Raw genomic sequence first — 22,863 nt, forward strand, 5'->3', positions numbered from 1 at the left:
ACGTTTCAGCCTAAAAAATTTATCTATCACAATTAGCAAAGATCTTTCATTAGCCTATACTGTAGGCTATTGAGGACCTCTTAGCCAGATATTTTATTATTTACCATTTCTACAATGTATGCTTTAAAATTCAGAAAGAATTGATAAAAATTACTTAAAGGTCATCAATTACTATATATGTTTATATTTTAAATCAATTTTATTTAACATGTTTCTAAAGAACTTCTATCTTTGTCCATAATCTATGGAAAAAAATTTTTTTCTGAAATAAAGCAAATGCCAAGCCTCTCTGATTTTACTAAGGAAGTAACCAGGAAAAGTGGTTAGTAATGTGCATAGCTTAATTAGTAGTGGCAAGAGGGCTTTTTTTTTTTTTAAGTTTGTTTATTTATTTTGAGAGAGAGGGAGAGAGAATCCCGAGCAGGTTTCACAGAGCCTGATGTAGGGCTCGAACTCCTACTAAACTGTGAGATCACGACCTGAGCTGAAGTTAGACACTTAAATGACTGAGCCACCCAGGCGCCCCACAAGAGGGCTTTTTAACTCATGTGGATATCAGTGGCTTCATGCCCATAATATGAATTTCCTTCATATTAAAAGGACAAGCCATTGAATTTAACATTAAAGGCCTAAACAAAATTGAACATAAGGTATGACTTGGAACTAAAAACTGCTGACTAATCTAGTTGAAATGGAGGTCTTAATTTAATCCATAAAACCTTAGTGTGAAACTTTTATTGTACTCTTACTAAATGCCACTCTAGAATTAGACACAAAGACAGATAGTATCTGATTTTGAATGATACCTTATAACTCCCACAATGTATTAGCATTGTAATATGGAAGACTATACATTTGTTAATACAGAAATTATTGAAGAAATTGTTCAAAGAAGTGATAGTAGACATTCATCAGGCAAACAAGGGCATCAGAAGGGCAACATCATACTTGTGCAAGTCTATCTGACAAAACAGAATTCCAGAAACCTGAACATCTAACATAGTGTCTACATGTAAAGGAATATTTTTTGCTTCCAAATGTCTGAAATTTGGATAAATACAAATTCCTAAGAAAAGTAATTATTGCAATATTTAACTTCCACCCTAACATACACAATTTATGAAAGCACTTCTACATACTAAATATACATTACCCTATCCTATCTCCCCTTCCTTGATAATTTTGAATGCATAGTTTGAGATTTGCCTCTATTATCAAGAAAATAGGATGATGTATAAATAGAATTATAAAGAAAATATAAGTAAAGAATTTATATAACTTGATATGATAATATATGTTATAGTCAATTAGCGAATTTTTTCTCTAGTTCACCTATAGTAGAACTTGTACCTTTGGAACACATTCTTAGCCATGTTTCATTTGAGTAAATAAACGTGCACACATACACATGTGTAAAAGTAAAAGAAGAAGAATACAAGCTCTCAAGCACTGGTCTCACATACTAGTTTGCAAACCTTTCCCCGACTTCCCATACCAATATTTTGAACTTCTTGAGGACAATGACATTTATCTTCCCATCTGTATTCCCCATGCCACCAGAAACAAAAGAAGCTTAGTCTTGATTCAATGAAGTAGCAAAATATTAGTATGTAATAAAGCAGACTGTCTTTCCCCTTAATGATGTTTGAGTGATTATGGTTTTGCATCTGTATATAAAAAGTTCATTGTGCAAAAGGTGGTTCAGTCCACATTCAGCATAGGTGATTTCTGCCCCGTGACTGCCATCTGTAGCACTAGTGAGAGAAATGGCCACCATTTATGACACTTCAGGCAGACTGTGCAGAGCTTTGGCTCCGCCTGTTGGGCCAGCAACAGCTGAGGCCTGCAGTCGCTGCCCATCGTAGGACACATTCTCTGCAGTTCTGCTTCAGTGAACATTAAAGCACTTGGCATTTCCATCTTCCCTTCTGGAACTCATTCTACAATAGCTTTGTGAGTTCCCCACTATTCAACAGAGTTGATCCTGATTTTATTCAATAGATATGCCCTGATCTGCTACGACTCCTCTCATCCCATAAAGCTACAGCTTTCAGTGATTCACACATACTGATGAAACAGAGTCACCAGTATCCAAGAATCCCAAGTGACTATCTTGAACATAGCCATTAACATATATGGAACATATCCATATAATTAAGTGGTGTAGAGGAAATATGTGATCTCTGAAGTCATACACAGTTGATTCCAAAACCCAGCGCTACTATTTACAAACTGTGTGGTCCTGGATAAATTTACTTCTGTGATCTTCACTTTCCTCCTAGCCTCATAGGGTTATTGTGAGCATTAAATGACACCAAGTCCTCTGCATGGGTATTCAATCAATGCTTTTCCCTTCTGTAGCAAATGTTCAGAATGGCCTTTTCATGCCATTGTCTCTACCTATAGTTAGATGGTTATACCTTCAGATTCTCCCAAGTTGTATGAATTGTCCATTTGGGATAGCATTTGGCCTCGCTGGTTTTGTTTTGTTTTGTTTTGTTTTGTTTTGTTTTTTAAGTAAGCTGTATGCCCAATGTGGGGCTTGAGTTCACAACCTGGAGATCAAGAGTTGCTGTATCGACTAAGCCAGCCAAGCACCCTTTTTTTGGCCTTGGTTTTAAACATTCAGCTTTAGGTTATATTACAGGAATGCCTATTCCATTGCTTGGCTGGGTGCTTGGAATTAATAAAACGGCTGTAGAATTGAGTGGGTGTAAGTTTTCTAAAGCTCGCTAAAGTTTAACAACTTGTCTCATGGAAGGACATTCACTCAAAATTTACATATTATAAGGTGTGAAAAAATAGCACTCTGCCAAAAGTGAGACTGAATGAAAATAAAACCTATCCACAGGAACATTGAACAAATGCAGTAATAGCCCACAAACTATTGATAGAGCTTAATTCTGTCTGGAAGACTTTTCTGTATATCATCCAAGATTAGTCTGTGCCATTCATAACGAATTGTAACATGTGAAAGTCATTTCTTCATAAAGTGAACCACTGATCAAACCTGAGTCTAATGTCTGATAAGGAAATGAATACATTCAGAATATTCTGAAGCACACATTTAATGTATCCTGTACTAGGCTACAGGAAAAAATTAAGTGCTTGCTTTCCCAGAATTTATAATCTAAGATATACAAATGCTTTAAGCTGTTACCTTTTGGATTTTCTTGAAACTTTTTAAAATAAATAAGAGAAAAAATTGATTTAGTTGACAACATATTTTTTTAATGTCAAATTGCTTGATTTATTGATTTAATAAAGCACCATTTGAGTTGTCAAATTTAGCTGGAAATCAGAAGTTACAGGGCACTTAAATCTTAGTAATGCTAAAAAGAGTTGAAAATAGTTTGTTCTTTCCACACAGAATAGGGACATTTTGTTTTGTTTTACCGGCCCTCTTGCCCAAATTAGCTCTATTGAATAAAGTACAGTAAGCTGTGGCTGCAGAGTACTAACAGCAATGGGCATATTCCTTCTACTTCCCAAGGTCTGAGTCTCGCTGTTGTCTGAAAGTGGAAAAGTGAGCGACAGGGTAACATGGAGGCCTATGCGACCCTGAGGGAACAGCCCGTTGAAGACCACGCCCCTACGCCCACGGAGGGGCGGGGCTTCCGAACTTCCTGGTCCTGCACAGGAGAGTTCCATACGGTTGCCTGGCTGGTGGCGCCTGAGAACTTCCCAGGGGCTGCTCGAACCTACAGGTCTCATAGGTATTTCTCTTTGTTTCTATTTCTAGCAAATACACTGGTTTTACATCTTTAATAGTGATATAAAGTTTCCTCCTTAAGTTCAGATAAAAAAATGAATATATAGCAGTATTAACTGTGCTGGAATTAAAATCAAATTTAATAAATAATTAAAAATGAATATATATAAAGAAAAATATTGAGTAAGTAATAGTTCAGGTGGTAAACCGTGAACAGAAAGGTGGAGACACAGATGAGTGCACAAAATTTATTTAGGAGCTCTTGGAAAATCAAAGTTTGACACTTAGGGAATCTAATATAGGAATAACTCTTCATTATGCTACTTGAGATCATTTTTCAGTAAAATCCTCAGAGGGGCTCAGTGATAAGCAGTGTAGTCTGCGGAGAATATACCCTGGCTTTGGGGTGGTACACACAATTCAAATGCCATCTCAGTGTAAGTAAACCTTGATCCTGGGGTCCTCATTTGTAAAATAGAAATCTTACCTCATAAGATTGGTGTATGAATTAAATGACATGACACATCGAAAGAGAATATTGCATAGGTGATGCTCATTCATTCCTTTTGACTCACCCTCAAATAATGTGAGCTTTTTCTATTTTATTAATGACTTGTAAACTGGAAGTGGGTCACAATTATTTCCATTCCAATTTTTTTGGTAATGTCCTAACAAAATAAAGGAAAGCAATATATTGAATTCCCACATTTAGTGCAGCACAGAAAAATTAAAAGTTTGCGTTAGTGGCAAAGCCAGATGTAGATTTTCATCTAGTGGAGCTAACCAGCCTCACTGTTTCCCCTTCCGTACACACAGTGCTTACACACATGCTCATTCTTGTAACAGACAATTATCCTCTCTGCCTTGGTAACTAAAAGCTGAGAGCTGGGGGCACCTGGGTGGCTCAGTCAGTTAGGCATCTGGCTTCAGATCAGGTCATGATCTCAGGGTTTGTGGATCCAAGCCCCACTTGGGGCTCTGTGCTGACAGCTCAGAGCCTGGAGTCGGCTTCAGGTTCTATGCCCTCTCTGTCTGCCCCTCCTGCTCATGCTCTGTCTTTCTCTCTTTCAAAAATAAACATTAAAAAACATTTTTTAAAGAGCTAAGAGCTGAAATGTTGGCCTTTATTTGACCTTTTCCAGAGTGTTTAAAATATATTGTTGGTTATTATTTTTGTATTGTATTCCTTTCACTATTCTCTGTTTTTTGTTTCGATGCATCTATTTTTGTTCTATTATAACTACCTTATACTATTATATTGATCTTTATTAATCCATCTTTATTGCCATCATATCCTTTATTTTAGTTTTCTCAAATCATTTTTAGAATAAGGTTAGAATAATTATATAATTACTTAATGATATAATTGTTTAATAGTTATATGCAAAATAGTGTTATTAATCTACCACTGATAAAGCTCTAGGCAAAATTTAAAAGAAAAAGATTGGAGAGAATTTAATATGATGCTGAAACTGATCATGTCAGCCAGTCCCCTGGTGACTTCTAACTTCAAGCAGTTCATTCTTGCTAAAACACAGTGAACTTAGTTATTCCACCAATCATGGTTTTACATCAAAAGCCATTAGAATCTTTTTGACTATTTTTTAAAAAATGAGACTCACTTCACTAGCTCTACCAGCTTATGTATTCAAATACATGTTGTCTTTCAAATTAGTCTCCTCGAGAGATGATTCTAGTGAATCCATCATAGCTAGAAAAATGAGACTTCTCTTTGCAAAAGCCTTCAAAGCTAATTTAGAAGCTGCAGAAGGAAAAATGAACTTTATGATTGCCTCTTTAAATAAAACCCACTTTATCTAGCTTAATCAACCGTCTTATATTCATAGGATTCAATTTATAAGAAGTCAAATATTTGGAAGAATATGCCACATGATTTGGAGGTCATTCACAAAGAAAAAGAGATTTCCGGAAAGGTTTGGTACGATGACAGAATCGCTGGAATAAGTGTGGAGTTAACCAAAGAGACGGCTTTGGAGCTGTTGCGAGTTTAGGTGTGTTTGTCTTTAAATGCATCTCAGTCATAAGCACACCCCATACAGCATAATTCTACTTGTTTCTAGGAAGCCAAAATATTTTCAGTATCAGGATTTCTTTGAGTTTTGTTTGTATAAAACGTAAAGATAAAATTTTTAAATAAAAATAATAATTTGAGGGCCTTTTATAGCAAAGATCTATTTTGACAGGAAAATTGCAGCCATCGAACCTGTGGTGTGTAGGAGTGGGGGTGCCTAAAAAGAAGGGAAAATAAACGAGTATTCATGCATGCGTTTTCATATTCTAATTTGGATACTCTCTCAAGAGAAACTGAAAATTATGTTTTATAGGTCCTTCTCTTTCTTATAACAACCTTGTGATTATTTGTATTTAGTGTTAAATATTACCTGACACTTTTACTTCCATTATTTTTAGCTGTTCACACACCAATGCAGCGAGGCTGACATAATTACCCCTTTTTAATTCACAAGAGACATGTATTTACCTATTTGTCCTAAGGCTTTTCATGCTAGCACGCTGTTTCTGTGACAAGACTACTTTGAACACACAGTAGGTGAAATAATATCGTCTATTGCACGGCAGCCTCAATAGCTGAATGTTAATTTAACCAGTAAAGACAAAGTAATTGCAATAATAAGAATTCCTTTCTTTCAACGAAGTTAAAAATGGAACTCAGATTGTTCTTATACAGCATATTGGCCTAGTAATCCCTAGCAAGTCAACCAAAATACAAAGGCTACTTGCAAAGCTGCAACTAGTTACTGGAGATCCGAGTTGAAGATCTCGGTATAGAATCAGGGTAGATATTAGTGGCATACTAGGGCATTCGACACCTGGAGTGGATTATTTTTAATGCCTATCCCCTCCATGTGGTTTTCGGTGCTAATCATGAAAGGAATAAGAATGATGGCCAGAAAAGGAATGCACGTAGTGAACACTGTCTTCTACTGAACACTTATGTATAGATATTTTGGGTTTTTTTATTGGCATAATAATCATGCCAGTGGGGGGATAAATGAAATATTTAGTGCAGAATAAGTAAAGAAAAAATACTAATACTTTTAATTACATTAATGTATTTTTTAATGCCTATTTATTTATTTTGAGAGGGGGTGGGGAGAGGCAGGAGGAAGGAATGCCAAGCAGGCTCTGCACTGATGGTACAGATGTGGGGCTCGAACATCATGACCTGTGCCAAAATCCAGTAAGACACTCAACCAACTGAGCCACCCAGGTGCCCCTTAATTACATTAATGTCTATTAAAGGTGAATTTATCTCTACATTTTGGCCTGTCACAGTAACGCATAATAGCATTAGAGTAACTGATGTAAATTTTAATAAAATCAAAATGTCTAAAAAATTTAGACAACTAAATCATACCACCATGATGCAGCCCTCTATTTTCTTGAGTTACTCTAGTTGAAAACAAATGATTAACAATAAAAAGAAGTATTATTCAAATTTTGTATAAGATTTGATGTTTGAAATAAGATTTACACTTCTCAAACAAAAAGTTCACACTTCAGATTTAGCATGCTGTCTCACTGTTGTAATAAAACGTCCCAGAATGACTGGATCGAAATGACTCAAGTTCTGTTTCCAATCTTTAAAATCGCTGAGCTAAATTATTAATTTCAAGTATACTATTTAAACATAGGATCATGTACAACCATAAAGTTTGGAGATAGAAATTCCTTGCAAAGCAGGCTTTAACCGTCTGCAACTGGGGCACATGGGTGGCTCTGTAGGTTAAGTGCCTGACTTCAGCTCAGGTCATGATCTCACGGTTCATGGGTTCAAGCCCCATGTCGGGTTCTGTGCTGACAGCTCAGAGCCTAGAGCCTGCTTCAGGTTCTGTGTCTCCCTCTTTCTCTCTGCCCCTCCCCTGTTTGTGCTCTGTCTGTCTGTCTCTCTCTCTCTCTCAAAAGTAAACATTAAAAAATAATTAAGAAAAAACCCAACCAATCCCCAACTGCTATTACTATGGAAAGAAATGGATGCAGCCAAATCCATGTGCGCGGGCTGATGGTATAATTGGGAATTCTCCAAATTAACTTCCATGCAGGATGCATTGTTTATTAAAGGATAAGTTATCAAAATGTGCTAATCTGAAATTTACATATATTTTATTTCAACTCTGCAATAGCCACAGTAATGATTTAGAATTTAGACAAGCAAGAGATCGTTTGGGAGAGGACTATTTTGTCACTAACATTATAATAATTCAGATTTATTGGCACATGACAATAAAAAGCAGACCAATGTTTGGTCAGTTTTACTATTGTGTTTAGGCTTCTCCGCAGACAATGCCTACGTCAGGAGGGGACCACCCTGCCCTCAACACAAGACTGCATACTTTCATTTCATCACTGTCCACAAAACATGCTTTGTTTCATGCCAGGTACACGAGCTGCAGAGAACATCCAGAGATACCCTGCACCCATCTTTACACGTTCATCACTACTCAGTGAGAATCAAGGGCTAATTAGTAAAATTAACAGTTGTTAAGTAACTGTGTATCACTGCTTGCCTGGACCACTATACGACGTGATTAGTTCTACATCATATCCCACCGTTAACACTATAAAGCCTTTGTTTTTTAACCCGTTAAACTGGAGAAGCAACTCAGAACTTAAGTTCTCCGAGCTCTCAGCATGTTTGTTTCATCTTTGAGCACATCCTAGTTTCCACTCGGTTCTTTCCCCAATCCTAGAATCTCAGTACTCCTGTGAAATCCCAATAATCTAAGATCACTTCAAAGTTTCTGGGTCCCCCACTGAAGTATAAGGAACCTTGCGTGTTACACCATTCAGAGGATTCACTTTTCAAACAGGATTGTGGCGTGAGTAAAGCTTCACACAAAGACAAAAGGTGAAGTTTCTGACGTGGGGAGTGTTCTGTATCCTGGGTTATAGGGCCTCCATACCACCTCTCAGATCAGATCACACCACGTCAACCATTCTGCTCATCTTACTCCCATGGCCTGCCTGACACAGTGACTTAGCCCGTGTCATTACTTCAAGGTCCCAAATGGTGCATGAGGGCTCATGAGCTTATGGGAGCTTCTATCCTGATAAGGACAGGTTTTCAAATCTTTTTATGAAGTCACAAGACTTATCTATCCCAAAACTAAAACAAAAGGCAGTGCTGGTGGTTATGCAATTGTGACCATATCATTTGTTGTCAGTTCTTTCATCCAAAAAATGTAGGAACAAGGCAAGATGACTGCATAATCTCTGAGGTCTCCATCACTTTCTATGTTTCTCTTGTACATCTACATTTCGCATAAGCCAAATTTTATCTTTGGTAGGCACATTATTTTGGGAAAAGAGAAGAGACAAAAGGAAAAAGTGATAGTGGTGACAATGATCATAGGGCACATGGTGAGGAAAGCAAGTTGTGGAATTACAGAAAACTTCCCCTGCGGTGCCTGGGTGGCTCAGTCAGTTGAGTGTCTGACTCTTGATTTCAGCTCCGGTCATGATCCTAGGGTCATGGGATGAAGCCCCGTGTCTGGCTCCACACTGAGTGAGGAGCCCGCTTAAGATTCTCTCTCTCTCTCTCTCTTTTTCTCTCTCTCTCCTTCTGCCCCTCTCCCCCAATTTTGCTCTTTTTCTAAAATAAAAAAGAAAATTAAGAAGAACATTTTTCCCTTATGGAAGTTCCTTGATTGGGTCTCTCTCTCTCTCTCTCTCACACACACACACACACCCACACATACACACAAACACACACACACACAACTTTGTAAACCTACAGATTCTCTTTTAATTCAACAGCGTATATATACAGCATGTACTATGTTCAGGCACTAAATTAATCATGAGGGATTCAACAATGAATAAAACAAAACCACTATCTTCATGGAACTTATAGATAAGGAGAAACAGAAAATAAAGACATAACTAGGTGTTGAGAGTGTAGCTAAACTACACCACAAGGGTGCTGCCTTAGCATCTATTTTGTGTGGCCAAGCTGCCTGCTGGGGTGTCGAACCCACATCAGCCCCTCCCTTGAACACATGCCCACAGTCACAAGTAAATCTACGTTCCTGATACGACCTTTGGGATAAGCACTCTCCCCCATCTCCCTGGGCCTTCTCCTTCTGCACCGCTTAAATGAGATGAAAACCTTGGTTGTTTTTTGTTTTTTGTTTTTTTGGTTTGAATTGGCCAATCTGGCCAGGAACCCCCAGGTATACCTGCAGACTTACCTTACTGTCTCCCCTGGCACCTTGCCTCGACCACCGTCAGGGCCCCTTGAGGCATGCCACGTACTTCCTCCGGAATCTGTGAGTAATAAGCTTTGCTGTTTCACTTTCCCTTGTGGTTTTGTTGAATCGTGGGCCACCCTCCGACACCCTGGGGCTCTACTTAACAAATGTTAACAAAATTACAGCAATAAGTAAAATATGTAGTATGTGAGTAGTGATAAATTCTTTAGAGGTAAAAAAAAAAAAGGGAAAGAAAAGGATGAAGAGTTCTGGGGGATGGAAGCAGGATCTGATTTTTACAACCTAATGGACAACTGTCAGAGAAACTGAGGGCAGGCGAGGCAGAGGGCAAGAGAGAACCTTCTGGTAATCAGGAAGAGAGCAGCAAGTGCCGTGAAAAGCAGCTTCCACACCATTCAGGAAAGAAGTGACCTTGCTTGTCACAAAATGGCAGGTATCACAAGGACAGGTGAAGGTGTAACTGAGAAGTGCTTTCACTTTTCAAACTCAGTATCTTCATACAAACTAAATGATGTTAAAACTACTGTGGCAATTTCAGGAAACATCTAAATTCTAACTGCAGTTGCAAACTACCTTCTGAAACACCAGCACAATCCACAGACACTAAGGATAATAATGTTTGACACACTATCCTCGGGAACATGGTTTCTCAATAAGATAAAGTCTGCTACTTGACGTGCCATTTTTCTTTTCAGCTTTCTATCAGTAACTACTACCATGAGAGACTCTTAAATGCTTAGAACAAACTGAGGGCTGATGGGGGTGGGGGAGAGGGGAAGCGGAGGGGTGGGTATGGAGGAGGGCACTTGTTGGGATGAGCACTGGGTGTTATATGGAAACCAACTTGACAATAAACTAAGAAAAAAGAAGAAGTCAAAGTTGGGAAACTGCAATCCAGGAAACCATCCTGAGCGTGTTTTGAGGATTTAAACTGAGAAGTGACCTGATTCCTGGAGGTGTGAACTACAAGGAAGGTTGAGAGAGCCTTCTGGGTTGAACCCACTCCGATCCAGAGTTACTGAGGCCAAATTGTGCCCTGGAGGTCATGGGGTACAAGGCAGGTTAAAGGCTTATGCTGGAGGCGCACCTTTGATCAAAGCTGGCTCCAACGAAGAGGTATTGGTCTTCATTTAAGAACTGCTTTGTGCTGCCCAGAGACTTCCTGGCACTCTGTGTCAGGCCTGTTGGACGGTGGAGCACCCATTTTTCAACAGCAACTCCACATGGCAACAAGAAGCAATCGCTGTAGTGGATTGGTGTGGTCAAGGTCAGTATTCCACTTCATGGGGTGCAGAAGCTGGACCAAGCAAAAGCCTCTTGTGCTCTAGATAATGGGGGTGGGGATTCCCATTGTTTGCCTGTATTTGTCCATAATATCTATGGATGATTTGTAGAGCAGTTCAGATAGTTGCATCTCCAAACTGCAAAAACATCGTTTACTTCTTAAATTGAGACGAAACAAAGTGAACTGCTCACTGTCTACTGCCCAAGTAAAGTTTAAACCTTGGTCTCCAGAAGGAAATTTTGAGAATATTCTTTGCACACAAATATGTACTTAGGCCATCCAAATGCATACTGTTCTAGGCTGGTTCTGAATATAGATCATAATAACCAACATTTGGGGGGTTTTTTACTTTTATTTTATTTATTTATTTATTTATTACAAAGTTTATTGTCAAGTTGGTTTCCATATAACACCCAGTGCTCAGCCCCACAAGTGCCCTCCTCCATGCCCATCTCCCTCTTCCCCCCCCCCACACCCATCAGTGCTCAGTTTGTTCTCAGCATTCAAGAGTCTCTCATAATAACCAACATTTGTTAAGCACTTACTGTTGATAGATCCCTAGGCCTTTTCTCTTTTAATCCTCCTGATAACCCATGGACATTTGCCACCTCCATTTTGCAGAAGAAGGAAATCGGAGTTCGGTGAGGTGAAGGGGTAGACCAGAATCTGGACACAAGGGAGCCAGTCTCAGGAGCCTCCTTCTCTATACAGTGCCTTCCAGGAAGCAAACCTGGTTCTTTGGCATTTGGAATGAGAGACCTCATATCTATTTCCAGCACCTCCCCCACAACTGGTCTCCTTCCTAACACAGGTAGCAGTGAAGTTACTCTGAACACTGAAATTACCAACATGGATCCAGTCCATCTTTGCTCTAATTAGGTTGGCGTGAACATTTCTTTCATCTTTCACAGTTCCCCCTTTTACAAACCCACCATTCAGTTTCTGTGTACTCTCCAGAAAGTCTGCCAATGACACTTTGCTGTTCTCGATAAAATAAACTTTTAGTCCCGACTCCATTTCCACAAGCAAGTGACTCACTCAAATTCCATCGTCAAAAGGTGGAGAATGTCAATGTGATGCTTTGAAATGTCTCCTTTGGGTTCAGGGAATGTACGTGGTAGGGGCTAATTGTCAGGAAATTTAATTGTTACCCTGTGTATTGAGCTTCCCTTGTGTGCTAGGGCACACCATAGGTGCTAATAGTGAGAAAATTTGACTGTAGCTCTGCTGTGCTCTCTTCATTAAGCTAATGGAACATTTTCCTTTCATTTTCTCCCTAGGGTGGCTGTAGGAGTGCAACCTTATAATTGTTGCTCTTACTGTAATTGTAGGTAGTAGGAGTATATATAATCTTATTGTCTTTCCTATGTACTGGTAGTTTATTTATGACCTATTGATAATTCCCAGCCAGTAGCAGAAAAACTCAGTGAGTATTACATTAGCATTCCCTCCTAGGAGAGTGCCTACCAAACAAAGACTATTATTAACCAGGAAGAACACATATGAGGGATGGCCCATCATACCAAATATAAACTTCATTACTGCAAAGATGGACCCTTCTGGGTATCATGGGTGTTTATTTGTTTCACTAAAATTAATGAAGCCATCATCTCTTTCTTTCTTTAGATGTATGAATAAAGTTTCATGAATCTTTTTGGGAGGCTCTCAAAAGGTACTGCGTATCTTCAAAGTGGTAAGGAGTTTTATTTGGCCATTGAGGTCCTTGGAGTGCAATGGGCCATGTGAAACACATCAGTATTTAGTATCCACCACCCTGATTCAGGGCCCTGCTAGGTGCAGAGTACAGTTTAGGGCCAGCAGGACCCTCCCCAAAGGGTATCCCAAGGGGATGCCTTGGGAACCTGTTGGTCCAAATACAAATAAGGAGGTCTTCTGAGGCACAAACATCTGTATTGTCAAATCTTGACCTCCTACAACACACTTTGATGAAATAACCGTTTAATTTTTACAAGATGTAACATTTTTTAGGACACTGAGTATCCTCTGAAAATTCTCCACAACCTATGTGTTCCATTTGGCTTTCATTAAAGAGTCACTGAAGAGAACTAGCATGTTAACTGTTTTGCTGTTTAAAATATTTCCATTCAAAGACTGCCCTTTACTTCTGAACAGAAAGTATCTTCTAAGGTCAGTATCCAGAGCTCATAAATATAAACAAATTAGGATGGCATCCATGAGAAAATAGAGTTATGTATTCCAACCCCCACTAGACTATTGAATATCTAAGAATTGAGTGGTGGACTGAATGCATAGTCAGATATCTGAATTGTTAAAGCTTAAAATCTGCAAATTGGCACTTGGTCAAGTAGCTATTATGTGGCAAACACCACATTGCAAATCTTCACCGATATTGTTTCATTTTGTGTTCCTGTAGAAGGGAAGAATAATGGCATCTAAACATGTCTATGTCCTAACCCATGATGCCTGTAAGTCTCTTACCTTCCATGGAAAAAGAGACTTTGTGGGTGTGATTAAGGAAAATGATATTGGATAATTAACCTGGAGTCTCTGGGTGGACCAATGTAATCATAAGGATCATTATAAAAGGAAAGAAAGAGGGTCAGAGTCAGAAAAGAAAATGACCACCGAAGCAGGAGTTGGAGTGATGTGGCCAGGAGCCCAGGAATGTGGGCAGCCTCTGGAGTCTAAAGAAGGCAAGGAAATGGATTATTCCCCTAGATACTCTGGAAAGAATGCAGTCCTGACAGCCCATTTACGACTTCTGACCACCAGAACCGTAAAGAGAAGTCTGTGTCCTTTTAAGCCACTAAATCTGTGGTAATTTGTTATAGTAGCAACAGGGCATTATATAACTCTCCACAATCTTATAAAACAGGCTTATCCCCATTTTGCAGATGAGGAAACTGATATTTCAGGGACCCAAGTGGTTTAGCTCACCCTGCTTCCTCTCCTAGTTCATGGGGTGTAGCTATTTTTGAGTGTACCTGTGTACACTCTTGAAGCAGATGGGTTCTCCCAGGGTTCCGAGAAAGCTGCAAGATGCAGCAGTTAGGGGGCGCCTGGGTGGCTTAGTCGGTTAAGCGTCCGACTTTCGCTTAGGTCATGATCTCGCGGTTCGTGGGTTCGAGCCCCGCGTCGGGCTCTGTGCTGACTGCCAGCTCAGAGCATGGAGCCAATTTCAGAGTCTGTATCTCCCCCTCTCTCTCTGACCCTCCCCTGCTCACGCTGTCTCTCTCTCTCTCCTAGAAATAAAAAAAAAAAAAAAAAAGAAGATGCAGGAGTTAGGTAATTCGCTAACTGCACATCCACCCTTCTGTCTTCAGTCATGTTAGATGACTTTTTAATGAGCTTAGCTGTTTTTTCTTTTCTAAAAAGTTGGCAGTTTTGTGAAGAGTAATTCAGCATTTCTGAAACCAGAGCTTCCTGTATTGCTCTCTCTTTTGGCAAACGTCTTCCTTTATCTCACCATTTAAGTTTAGATTCAAAAAAAAAAGAAAAAAGAAAAAATGTTTAGATTCAAAAGCTAGAGCAGGAGGGAATAAACAGTCTGTGAGGGGAAGGGGCTTAATGTGTTTCTCAGTTTGCAACAGTAACTTCAATCAGGTAGGGTCTTAGAGAAAGATGTCCTATTCCAGTCTCAACTTCAGAGCCCACTGAAATGGAGAGCACACTTTTGGAGAGGTAATGGTCTTTTTCCATGTCCCTAGTATTATGGTTCCCGGGGTTCTGCAGCAAGTCTAGATATAAAGGTCTGAGTCTTTAGGTTTGTTCTGGTTTTAAAGCACATTTGGTTCTATAGTAGATATGTGTTCATTACCCATCTCCCCTAGTGTGGGGAAATACTCTTCCCCTTTCTGTGTGGTAACACAAAGGAAGGCAACCTAGCCATCCCCATGTGACCTGGGCTTAGCCAATCAGAATACAGTATGGTATCTCCAGACCACAGTAATTGGTTCAGGGATCAGGAAGGATGGCACAGAGTTCTTGGGCCTTTATGGCCAGAGAAGGAAAGATGTTTTCTCTTCCGCTTTGGGAAGGTATTGGAGTAATATAAGCCTCTGACTCAGGCATCTTGTGGCGATTTTTACTGAACCTTTGCAGGCAGCCATCTGCTGCAAGAGAGAATGCAGCCAACACTGAGGAGCTGAGGGTTGACAGAGAACAAAAGTAAGAAAGTCTGGTTTATTCATCCATGCCTTGCCCATCTACCTAGCCCCTGGACCTTTCCAGTACATAAGCCGGCAAAACACCCTTTACAAAATTGAAGTTAGATGGATACGGATTTGTGTTTAAAATAGGATATATTTTTTAATTTAATTTTTCAAAACGTGATATCATACCTGAGGGAAATGGTATAAAGCAAAAGCCTCTTCTCCAGATTGTCTCATCTGCCCTGTTCCCACCCCATAGGTTAACAGTCATTCTTCATTTTTTATATGTAATCTTAAAGATTTTCTTCATGAATATATAAGCAACTATAAAAATACATCCCCATTTTCTCTAACACAGGAAGTCTCAAATGAGATATACTCTTTTCTAATGTGCTTTATTTCGCCTAACAAGGTATCTTGTCAATCTTTTCCTATCAATAGGTAGAGAGCTTCATCCTTTATGCAGCTAGATACTATTACAGGATCCATTTTGATCAGAAAGACCTTGGAAAATCAGGTTGGTTTTGAGGAGTAGGGTCAACTCTATATGAAAAAATAGTGCTTCTCCATGGCAAAGAACATACAGAATTTCTGGGCTCCTTTCTTAATGGACCCAAATTTCCTTTTCCCCCCACATGTTAACAAGCTTACTGTTCCCCAGAAATTAACATCCAAATTTCCGGTGACATGGGCCATGAAAATTTTGAGTGACACTATATAATCTCGAGAAATGAAACCAGGATGAATAGATCTGTGGCAGAGGTTGGAAATCTGCAGTTCAGTCTGGTTCACAAATGTCTTCTATGTACAATGTTTAAATTTTTTTTAACTACTTGCTAATAGTGTATATTGGGCTATTTCATGTTAGTATTTTAATATTTAATTAATAATATCTCATTTCACTATTTCATATTAAACACAGACTTCCAGTTTCCCTGGACAACTTGGACAGCTCATTTCCACAAGGCAATAGCAGGCTAAAGCTCTATAGCAGGTTCTGGGCAGGTGCTCAATAAAGGCGTGCAGGACTTCCATCTAAAGATGGCAGGTTAAGCACACACATTTCCTTTGACACCCTAACCAAAACTCACATAAAATATCATATTAGGTTGGGTTTGAGGAGGTTTTGTTGTTGTTGTTGTTGTTTTAGAGTGGTAAAGTCTCAAAGACAATGGGAAAGAACATGATAGCAACACAATGTTGGAAGCTGGAAAGCAGGACAGCAGGTATCTAGCCTAGTAAACCAGAAAGCAAAAAAACAGCATGATTTGCACAATGAATTTCTAAAGCCTCAGGAATTGATGGCCCCAGATACTTAAGAAAATGTATATGAAGAACAGAAAACAGGAGGAGTGGTAGAAGGTTATAACTGGATCCCATCCCTTCTACCTGCCAGAGAACCCGTACCTGATTCCCTTAGAGAGCGAGGAGAAAGAGGGTCCCTGGACTGGGAAGTGCTAGAGCCATTAATGGTGTTGACCTTACATTGAAAAGGAAAGGACAAAGTGAAATATGGATCCATACTCAGTGTTGAAACTACTGCCAGCATGCCTCCCAACTTAGCTTCCAGAAAGCAGATAGTTATCTTTATATCATTCAGGGAGGAATGATAAAGGTTCTTCTTCAGAAATCTGACCCCACCAGGGAAAGATGACCTAGAAATACTGCTGTGGGCTGGGAGCTCTCATCAACAGCCTGATCACTCTACAGTGAGACCTTAGTCATCAAGCCTCCTGGGCTAACCAGAGAACTTTCACTGAGCTTTTAAGTAATCCACGTGTAATCATTATCAAGCAGCTAAGAATTCTTAGATATCTGAGGGAAACTTCCAAAATAAAAGATACAGTACAAAATGGACCAAGGGAAAAAAGTTAATAAGATGCAGCTTGGCGAAAACAAAGACTACAGGGGGAGATGAAAACTTTTTAAAAAGCTATCATTAAATCTTCAAGGAAATAAAAGATGATATTGCATCCATGAAACATGTCCTATTAAAAAGGAACATTCAGAAAAATGTAAAAGAAAAAGAATTCTTGGAATTTAGAAGTATGATAATAGAAATGAGAAATTCAGTAAATAGACTGGAAGAGAAACTGAGAAACTCTCCCTGAAATCAGATTAAAAGACAAATAGAAAATGGAAGAGTAGGCTTAAGAAAATTAGAGCAACACAGGAGGATCCGATACCTAAATAACAGGGTGACAAGGAAAATGAAGAGGTAGAAATCACCAATAAAAACATTCATAAAAATTTCCCAAAATTAAATGAAGACATGAATCTCTACATTGAATATGTCCAACACAATTAGTGAAAATATACTTATAATCAGCTCCTAAATATGAGATTTCAGAACGCAAAGGACAATGAGAAGATTCACAGTGTTTCCAAAGAAAGACGTCAGATTAAATATAAACAATCAAGACTGAGAAGCAGATTAAGACTTCTCTAGAAAACACAAGAAGCTAGATGAAAATGGTGTATTTCCTACAAAATTCTGAGAGAAAATAGTTTTCCTTCTAGAATTCTAGGCTCAGTCAAACTATCACTTCACTGAGACATTTTCAGAGATTCATGTTGTCCAAAATGTGTTTCCTATGTATCTTTTTTCATGTAATTACTGGAGAAGATCTTCTCTCAAAAAAAGGGGGGTAAGGGACAATTTTAAAAACTTGGAGTCCACTAGACTGGGGATCTACACATTCAAGAGGCAAAGGGAGTCCTCAGTATAAAAACAGTTGCCCTGTTTTTGTTATGTCCAAATCACAGTTCTAGCCTGTATTTCATACAGTCAGGCATATCCACCATGTCAATCATTACCTAAATACAAACCATGGACTTCTTCACACCCAATTTGCATTATGGTCACTAATACCCAGAAAGGTGAAAAGGTTGGGGTATGCGTGCAACATGGGAGTATTTTTCACAAATTATTTATGCTTTTTCTTAAAAAAAAAAAAGTCCATTTTACCATACAATGATTTAAAACACTTATGCTGTTTAAAGGAAGGATTAATCCTTGGGTCACATTTTCCTGTTTCCCCACTCCCAACTTCCCCCAAACCTGTCAAGACCTATGTAACAGAAGTAAGATCTTAAATACCTTTTGTTTGTTTTTAATAACCTCTTTATTTTGGAATATTTTTAACTTACAGAAAAGTTGCAAAAATAGCCCAGAGTTCTCTGAAAACACCTCATTCAGTGTCCCCTACAGTTAACAGTGTATAGTGATTCATTTGTCACAACTAGCGAATCAACATCAGTACTTTACCATTAAGTGAACCCCATAGTTTAGTCTGTTTCATCAATTTTTCCCTGTCCCAGGGTCACATTTCAGGATATCACCTTACATTTAGTCACCATGTCTCCTTAACCTCCTCTGGCTTGTGACAGTTTCTAGGGTTTTTCTTGTTTTTGATAACTTTGGCCAATGTGAAGAGTGTTGATAAAATATTTCATTAAGTATCCCTAAATATGGGTTTGTCTGATGTTTATTTCCATGGTTAGACTGGGGTTAGGGGTATTTGAGAAGAAGACCATGGAGGTGAGGTATCATTCTTGTCACATCATATAAGGGATACATGCTATGAATGTCACATTACTGATGCTGTGAACCAGAATGATGTGGCCCAGGTAGCATTTGCTGTATTTATCATGTAAAGTTACTTATCATTTCTCCTTCCCATACTCTACTCTTCAGAAGCAAGTCTGGAAGCATGACCCACATGCAGGGGTGAAGAACTGAGACAGGTGATGAGTATCTATATAAATCATTTAGAATTATACCCTTCTCCCTTATTTATTTTTTATTTGTTCAATTGCATCTTCTTTGTCATTTATTTCATATTTTGGATTATAATCTAATACTACCTTATTTATTTTGTTGCCTAAATTTTTCCAGATTTGTCCATTGGTGCTCTGTTAGGTTGGATCCTGTTTCCCTTTGATATGCCTCATTTTCTGTTTTCTGAGTACTTCTCTACTCGCTGGCATTACAGGATTCTCTGAGTTCATCTGGAATATTTTCTCCCTCAGCTCTATAATCAGCCATTTTCCCAAGGAGTCTTGTTCCTTTTATTAGAGAATATCATATGCTCCTAATTTATTGCTGTGATTCATTTTTTTTCTTTTTCCTTTCGGACTCTACCCCCTGTCAATTTAAGAGCTATTGGGAATATGAGAGAGAGACAAAGATTTTGATAAGTTTCCTCAGTATTAAGGTAGACTTTTACACCTCACTCTAGCTCCTTACAACACAGAGACTATATCAATTGTCCCTTATTGTAAAAGAACAGTATTAGAAATTGGAATTTTCATTATTAACCTTATATCCTCAGAAATGTTATTTAACTAACATTTTACAGTCCATCCAAAGAATGCTAAACAGATATTCCCAGAATTAGATTCCATGATATGAAGTATTTTAAGAGCAGGAATCCCATCAATACATGGGATAGTGAACTTCTTAGTCTTCGCATTTTTATTAGGAATATCTAACAGATTTTATAAATCCCATACTCTGAGTCATTCAGTGTGTGCACAGCTAGTGTCCTTTTATTTTTCTTTATACCGAAAAAAAGAAAAAGGTGTTTTCAGTCTATACATAAAATGAATAACCAACATTAGAATTGAAAAATTACTTTAGAAAGAGGCAGTTCAATTAATCTGAAATCTATACTATATAAATGTGAATTCAAAGGTAATTGTATTCTTTTCCCAAAAAGCTACATTTGCACTTACAGATATAAGGCTCAACTCAACTGTGTGTGTCAAATGACTTAATCTGGTTATTGGGCTTATGGAGGGATTTAAACATTTTAGTGAAAGGGGACAAATACGACATTCTTTTGTTTAAATTAAGTTTTGCAATTCAAAGGATTTGTTCATTTGGGCCTTCAAGTTCCTTCTTTCAACATGAGAGAGTCTTGAAGGTAGAATCATTGCTTGAAAGGCTTTTGCTTTCGCATCTAACTTTTACTTTGAAACTAACCAAAAAGAAACTAAGTGTATCAGAAGCATACCTAATCTCCTAGAAGTCAGCATTGCATCAAGTGTATTAAAATTGAAAACTACTTTTTTTTCCCTCCTCCTTAAATAGGCATCTGGTAATAAAAGGCCAATCAACTGGGTTAGGATAAAACAGGCAGTGTTTTTCCTTCACTAGTTCATTTGGAAAAGTCGCTTTGCTAATTGAGAAAAGTTTAATGAATTTTACTTGCATTAAAATAAACGTGATTGCTTCATGGCAACAATGTACTCATTTGAGAAAGTCATTACATTTATGTATTGTGTTTTCATGTAAATACTTTTGCCAAAATGTATTAGCAAGGAATATAATATTATGGTTCATGGTTCTTGTAGTATCTGAAAAGAATAATTGTATAACCAATCAATGAAAACAAAGTAAATGTTCCTCTTGGGTTTGTGCAATAAAAATGGAATTAAAATTACTCAGGCTCAAAAATGCAAATATAATGCATCTCTACAGCAGAAAAATAAAAATTTTAAGGCAGAACTTTGTCTCTTAAGGCTGGTATTTCAATTCCTCTGAAAGGCTTCCTTTGATTCCAGAATTGATCACCTCAAGATTCAGTTCCACGTGTTTTTAGAAAGTAATCAGATATTTCACTGTTTTTAAAACAAAATTCTCATTCATTCTCCTGAACGAGCTCACTGATATTCAGAACACATTCTGGGGAAAATGAATGCTAATCAGCAACCAAAATAGCACTTCCGTGTATTAGACAGTAAGGTAAGATTAAATTCACATTAAACTCAAGAGCAAATAACCCATATCAATTTAAATAGATTAAATCCTGGGAAAGGGCAAAGGTTAGAAATGATTTGAAGGGATAACCCAATTGTATTGAGAACAATAGGCCTTGTATTAGACAACAGCAGCCCCTACCGGAAGCCCGAGGCTGTCTGGCCAGCCATTCCTGGAGGCTGCAGGGGAAGACAGGCAGGGGCCAAGGAATCAGGGAGGTCGCTCAGACCTCCAGACCTGGCAGGTGGAGGCATCATCAGTCTCAGAATCATTTCTTCTCTGTTGTGTGGTCACAAACCTTACATATATCACCTAGAATTTTTATTATTTCTCATCTACAAGTCGGCAGGAAATTGATTCTGAAGGTTTTATTAGTAAATATTTAGAGTGCCTTTTTTTTAAAGAAAGCTCAAATTCTGTGATAAATACTTGATATGAAAAAGCAATATCTGTTCATGGGTGATTTTAATTAGGCTTCTTTAGGATTTCCCCCACAGTGCTCAAAATTATTCCTGTCCTTAGTAGAGAATGTTTCATAGGGTGCCTTGATCTAATGTGTGGTGGCTATACTTAATATATCTTTATACAAATACAAATACATATGTACACACATACAGCATATATATATATACATACACACATACAGTATCCATATACACATGTATATAAATACACATGTGTATATATACATGTGTACATATAGCACATGTAATATGTGTACAAATATACATGTATATATACACGCATGTATACAAATACATATGTACACACATACAGCATATATATATATACATACACACATACAGTATCCATATACACATGTATATAAATACACATGTGTATATATACATGTGTACATATAGCACATGTAATATGTGTACAAATATACATGTATATATACACGCATGTATACAAATACATATGTACACATACAGTATGTATATACACACACGCATGCACACACACACACTGCGTGAAATCTGTGGTTCAAAGTGGACCCTAGAGAGGCCTTGGTAAGATGGCAACCTTTCACCATCAATTTGTCCTTTAGGGTTCAGGTTTACAGCTTTTTTTCTATGTTATTCTTTGGGTGAGTAAACATCCTTAGCGATGGCAAGAAATATGAAAACTTCTGAGAATAATAAAAGGCAACATTTGACAAACAGACTAGCCATATATAAAACATACTCTTTTTAAAATTAGTGTAGGAGGGCCTGGGTGGCTCAGTTGGTTGAGCGTCTGACTTCGGCTCAGGTCATGATCTTGCAGTGCACGGGTTCAAGTCCCGCTTCAGGCTCCCTGCTGACAGCTCAGAGCCTGGAGCCTGCTTCAAATTCTGTCTCCTCTCTCTGTCTTTGCCCCTCCCCCACTCATGCTCGCTGCTCTCTCTCTCTCTCTCAAAAGTAAACATTAAAAATTTTTTAAAAATAAAATTAAATTAATGTAAAATACCCAACACGTATTTTGAGTTCAACAATTCAAATAAATCAAATATTTTTAAACTAGGTTATGTTGTATAATTAAAGGACACCTCAGTCAAGCTGACTTGCTAAACATGTTTAAATGCCATAAGCAGTAAGTACAGAAATCAGACAAACTGAAGACAAATCAGGGGAAATCATGTTAGCAGATGGGAGCAGATACACAGAGTAACTAGGGAAAAAAAGGAAACAGAAGCGAGCACTAACACCAGGTTTGGCTTGAAAAGAAGCCTAAAG

The 22,863-nt window shown here is 38.2% G+C and overlaps 1 non-coding gene across 1 annotated transcript; it reads left to right on the top strand.

The window, feature by feature from the left end:
* The first annotated feature begins 22,357 nt into the window (after positions 1-22,357).
* On the top strand, positions 22,358-22,442 carry TRNAR-UCG. The gene has a single exon. It is a non-coding gene; the product is annotated as a tRNA-Arg (tRNA).
* The last annotated feature ends 421 nt before the right edge of the window (positions 22,443-22,863 follow it).

This window comes from Hyaena hyaena, unplaced genomic scaffold, assembly GCF_003009895.1.
Source record: "Hyaena hyaena isolate Hyena2069 unplaced genomic scaffold, ASM300989v1 scaffold_509, whole genome shotgun sequence".
Lineage (NCBI taxonomy): Eukaryota > Metazoa > Chordata > Mammalia > Carnivora > Hyaenidae > Hyaena > Hyaena hyaena.